This window comes from Littorina saxatilis, linkage group LG14 (genome assembly GCF_037325665.1).
Source record: "Littorina saxatilis isolate snail1 linkage group LG14, US_GU_Lsax_2.0, whole genome shotgun sequence".
Classification (NCBI taxonomy): domain Eukaryota; kingdom Metazoa; phylum Mollusca; class Gastropoda; order Littorinimorpha; family Littorinidae; genus Littorina; species Littorina saxatilis.
In genome coordinates this window covers 38,523,921-38,529,885 of record NC_090258.1, presented here as the reverse complement: position 1 = coordinate 38,529,885, position 5,965 = coordinate 38,523,921, and positions in this window count along the sequence as shown.

The following is a 5,965-nucleotide window of genomic DNA, read 5'->3' as shown; positions in this document are numbered from 1 at the left end:
ACATGGCTGCGCAGACGTCAAGTATGGTGCTGCCCAGAAACGCCTTGTCTACTATCGTGGCGTCCGGATCAAACAGATAGCTACTGTCAGCACTATCATCACAGGACCTCTTAAGTATTTCGTCTTCAGATAGCGGTGAAGACGCAGGCCTCTTGTCTCGACCACTGGGCGTCGACATAGGTGAATTTCGATGTTCGATAGAATAACAGTGAGGTGAGGAATAACAGGTGAGACACGGCGTATCAATCAGTACAGTACAGTACAGTACAGAACAGTGCAGTACAGTCGCACTCACATAACACAATGTCACACACCACGGCACACTACGACTGTGAAGGGGGTGATGGACACGACTGTGGAGAGGGTGATGAACACGACTGTGGAGGGGGTAATGGACACGACTGTGGAGAGGGTGACTGTGGAGGGGGTGGTGGAGACGACTGTGGAGGGGGTGATGGAGACGACTGCGGAGGGGGTGATGGACACGACTGTGGAGGGGGTGATGGACACGACTGTGGAGGGGGTGATGGACACGACTGTGGAGGGGGTGATGGACACGACAGCTGGGGAGGGGGTGATGGAGACGACTGTGGAGGGGGTGATGGAAACGACTGTGGAGGGGGTGATGGAGACGACTGTTGAGGCGGTGATGGAGACGACTGTGGAGAGGGTGATGGAGACGACTGTGGAGGGGGTGATGGACAGGACTGTGTAGGGGGTGATGGACACGACTGTGGAGAGGGTGATGGACACGACTGTGGAGGGGATGATAGACACAACTGTGGAGGGGGTGATGGAGACGACTGTGGAGGGGGTGATGAAGGCCGGTCTTTCCTGTACTGAGGGGAAACCTTCATCTTTGTGACCTCCCATTGTTGAACAAATTCTTTGAAGTCACACTCCCCATCTGCAAGGTCGAGGCAACTATCCCAAAAGCATGCCAGTTTCCTGCTGGCAACAACACCTTTCCCAAGACCTTTCAGGTGATGGATCTGTCGTGTGCCAGGTATAACATGGACGCCTGAAGATGGCATCGATCGGTCGATTTCCTCAGTCGAGATAAGCTGGTATGATCGTTTGGTATGGCAGCATTCTCCTGTCGATGGTCTGTCTTCTGGTAGGGTGTAGTGAGCGATAAGGTGCTCACACATCTGCTGTGCATTTTGTATCACAACCTCTCCGCTCAGGACATCATGGTCAACAATGGCCTTGGTGACTCCACCACATGCATCACACGGGTTCTTCCCATGCCTAGAGCCCCCCCCCCCCCCCAAAAAAAAAGGTAGCCGCAAGCACAGTCATTTCAATTTACAGCACATTTTCAAGCAGGTAGGCCTTAAACGCACGATACTATTGTCCCAAATTGTGTGGTGCTTCCACGATGAACGCACACCCTGAAGATGACGATGGGGCCAGGGCGAGGTTCCCAGCAAACACAACATCTGCAGCAATGGAGCAACAGTCCTCCTTCACGGGCCATCTGAAGATGGCACTGTCTTTTGTCCTCTCCATAAAATCGACTTCTGCTTCTTCATCACCTCCCAGTTCAGTCTCTTCACCGATGTAGTAAGTGTCTTCGTAGTAGACAGCAACAATCTCCCCTACACGTTGAAACTGGAATGCTCTGTCAAACTCTGTCTCCACCTCCAACTCTCTCACATCTTCTTCGTCGTCCTCTTCTTCTTCGTTGTCAGACTCGCACTCAAAGAGCTCCCTTCGAGGGCGCTTTGCAGGAGGACCCTTCAGGGTCACGAAGAGGCGGCAGCCTTTCGATCACCTGCCCCCCAACTGCAGCAGCCTTTTCACCAGTGTCAACGATGGTCCTGTGACTCTCAGGTATGGAGAGGTCTCGCTGAGCACCAACTTGTGGAAGAAGATTTCTGCCCTCAGTGCTTTCTTCAGTCCGGCATCAGTGGTGTACATGGCGAGAATTCTGTCAACGTCAGCGTAAGGTCTAAGGTTGTCAGTGTCACACAGTGAAACAGTTGAACTTGAAGAACTGGAAGACGCATCTTTCTTCGCATTTGTAGACACCTGCATGTACCGAAGTCTTGCAACCGGTACATCCGAAAACAGTTTGTTGAGGAACAGTGCTGCTTCATCATATGTTTTGTACCCTTGATCCCTCAACAGCAACATCTGAAGTAGTAGTCTATCCGTGAGGACAACTGCAGGAAGCTTGGGGCGCCTGCCTTTCCCCTTTGCCAGAAAAACAGCCTTCAGCTGTTCAAACACTTCATCCTCTGCACACACACAAAAAAGCCAGAAATTGTAACAATATACAGTGTGTGTGTCCTGATTCTTTCTGTGTCACTTTCAGGTTCACTGCCAAACAGTGACATTTTATTTATTTTTCTTTCTTTTAAAAGTTACATTATTTTGACTTCATTCAGTGAAAAGAATATTGTGCAGTCTATCTATTTGTTGCCATAAACATTTTATCTATTAACAGCGAAGCGTATCAATTCTTTAGTTCAAATGTCTCACGTTGTGCAAGGAAAACTAAACAAGGTGCCGTTCGGACGCATTACGGTGATTACCTCCCTTGACCGAACAGACACTGTTGATTTGATCCAAATTACCACGTAATCCTACCACTAGCTTTAAAAAATAAAATAAGACAACTCCAAAAGACTTTAATCTTTTGTGTTAGATGTGTATTTTGTGTTATAAGTTTATGTGCAAATCCTGGAAAAAGTGGATTTTATCAAACCGACCGCCACTTCCGGTCTGATGATAATTCTTCGAACATCGCGTCCGTTTAGCACTCGCTGAAAGTTTTGATTTCTACAACACTTTTCCCAATATGTGCAAAATACTACAACAGATATCTTCCTACATCATTGTTCTTGCATAAACTGAAACAAAACACCAATAAACTTACCGATTCCACTTGAATTGTCCGTCACAATCGCATCTGCGGCGTCACTCTTCACTCACCATTTTGTGAATAAACTTATGACCGATTTGAACATCCTCTGCCGTCTTCATTCGTTGGCAGACTGTCTCATAGTCATCTGCAACAACAGAAAGCTCATGTTTTATCACAATAGCCAGTGTCTTATGAGGGTCAGTGATGCTAAGAATAGATTTTACAGCAGAGTGAGAGTCCCACTGACTTTCAAAATTGAAAATATGATGGCTGTAGTGCGTCAGTATAACAACGTTTTAATAGTATAAGGCAAACAAAAAAGAATGTTTGATTTGGGTAACATGGCCAAAAATGAAATAGGATCGGTCGGTAGCCTCCCCCCCCCCCCCCCCCAATAAAATGTATATAAAGGCTGAGTTTTCAAGGGAGGTTAATCCTACTGCTTAATTACCTCCCATGTGATGCGCGTGTTCAATTTTCGTTGTGTATGAAGCCCCAAACGTCTCTCGGTATTTTTTTGGTTTGTTTGCCAAATGTTGAAAAAAGTGTCAGGATCGCAAGGAAAAAATAGGGTCGGTCGGGTTACCCTAATCAAACTTTTTGTTTTTTTACCTAAACACCCCCAGTGTAAGGACTTCCTCAGTACAAAGACCTGATTTCTAGAATCATTTCTTTCCTTCATAGAGTCATCAAATGTACCCCTCTCAAAGACCCTCTCTACAAAGACCTGATTTTTCTGCATTTTTGTGGATCGTTATAGAGGGGTTCCACTGTAATACAAATATTCATTATAAATTCCAACAGTTTCAATTCGAAATAAATGCGAGGCGGTATATATAGTTTTGATCACGAGGAAGGAAGGGATTTTTACCCCAAAATATTTTTCCCCACTCACAAACAATTGTTTTCCCTCTCTCGCTGCCAAAAGCTCCCTTCCACAAAAATCATCATCTCCAGTCGTTTTGTTAACCCGAGGGGGGGGGGGGGGGGGGGGGGGGGGGGCGCTTACCCACAAATATCTGTAGTCCTCACTTTTTTTTCTCGTCTCGTTGTCACAGCTTTGCATCAACCACATTTCAAGGGGGGGGGGGGGGGGGGGGTATAACTCACAAATATTTGTAGTCCTCACTTTTTTGTTCTCGTCCCGCTGGCACAGCTTTGCAACAACCACATTTCAGGGGGGGGGGGGGGGGGGGGTGGGTGGGACTTCCCCACAAATATTTGTAGTCCTCACTTTTTACCTGTAGCTTAAGCCACAGGTCTATAGGTCACTCAGTCTGTCTGGCCCAAAAAATGTCGGTCCCAAAAAATGTCCAACAAAAAAGTGATTGAACCTTATACAAATCCACAGTTTTCGTTCAATCGGGACCAAACTTGCTTTTTAGCATACCTTATGGGTTAGGGTCAGGGTCCGATTGACAGTGCTTTGATGAACGTAGTGTATGCTCGGCAGTCGGGGGACAAGCGCTACCTTGAACAAAACAAGGGGCAGAAAATCCATTGAACCTTATACAAATCCACAGTTTTCGTTTAATCAGGACCAAACTTGGTATGCTGATACCTTATGGGTAGGGTCAGGTCGTGGTGGGGTTTGCGGTGGTGTCAAAGAGCCCAAAGCGCGGCATGCTTACTCAAAGTTTTGTGTTACAGCCATGCTAATCTTCTCTGTCAGTCTGTGTCATTCCAATTTGCAAATGTCTAATGACACTTCCCGGCCTGCAGTCCACACCTGTCAGGAGGGTCATTTCTTGTTTACCTGTGGCATAGCTTACCCACAACTATTTGTAGTCCTCACTTTTTTGTTCTCGTCTCGTTGTCATAGCTTTGAGTTTGCATCAACCACATTTCAAACTTTTAAAAACAAAATAAAAAAATATTTTTTTCCATCACAATTTATTTTCCGCGATCTCAAGAAGAAGAAAAAAGGAGGACAATTGTCAGAAATATGAAAAGACACTTACCATTCCGGTAAATTAGGTTAATTGGGTAAGCTTTCCAGTCTGCCTTTGGAGTTTCCCTTTTTTTCACTGCACTCCTGAGTTTATCACTCCTGTATGGCGGCCAGGCACAGCACTGGTTCCCCTCTCCCCACACTCCAGGTATCACCGCAATTTCTTTGGTGTCTTGGAATTCAACTCTGCATAAATAGTTTGACTATTTGATTGTGTGACAGTGAAAGTGAAACATACTGGTATATGTAGCCATTTACTACCAATATTAGTACAGTGAATAAGAATCTTGCAGGTTTTACCTTTGTGTATTACCCAACATAAAAATTACGTATTTGACCGAGAGTGGAAGTTTTATTTGTATAATATCAATTGGTCATGCAATAAGAGTGAGAATGTTCAGACTTATAAAATGCTGTGCCGTGGTCAACTGGACAAAAGCTTCTACCCGCCGACCCAGTACATTTCAAAGCCAACCTTATCACTGTTAGGTTATATAATAATAATAATAAGTCCTTTGATGTAACTTTGTTGTGTTGTCTTCTCCTTGCGAGTTCAGTATTCTAGAGGTTCTTTTATCAATATAAATTAAAAACAAGTTTGTATTACACATTTACAACTATTTACAACATATTCCACATACATGTACACTTATCTCCTTTATTTACAACTTAATTGTACTACTGGTATCTCGATCAACCACTACTTTGAATATAAATGTATGTACAACCCACAGGTCTACGTAACATATTATGCATTGGAGCTGGGAATAATAGGGTTAAAAGGGAAAGGCAGGACATAATTAAGGCCGAGAGAGAGAAACTATGGTTCCCTCACTACAAACAACCAAGAGACACACTCCCGAACCACACACATGCACCCCCGACGCCGATTCCCACCGACAGCCAGATAACAACTCCCGCCGCCCAAGCGATCTCCATCCGAACATCCGCTCCAGGGCAGAAACAAGATCTTCGGGATCTCTAGTGAACTTTTCACTGATGCAAAAGAGGCATCAGAACATGTTTGTTCTTGTATGGCAGCTGAACAAGCTTGCATGTCAACTCTTTCAAGGGTGCAATTTCAAGAGTGTCACTTAATCGGTCAACAAGAATAATGCCAACTTGCATAGAACACAAAGGCT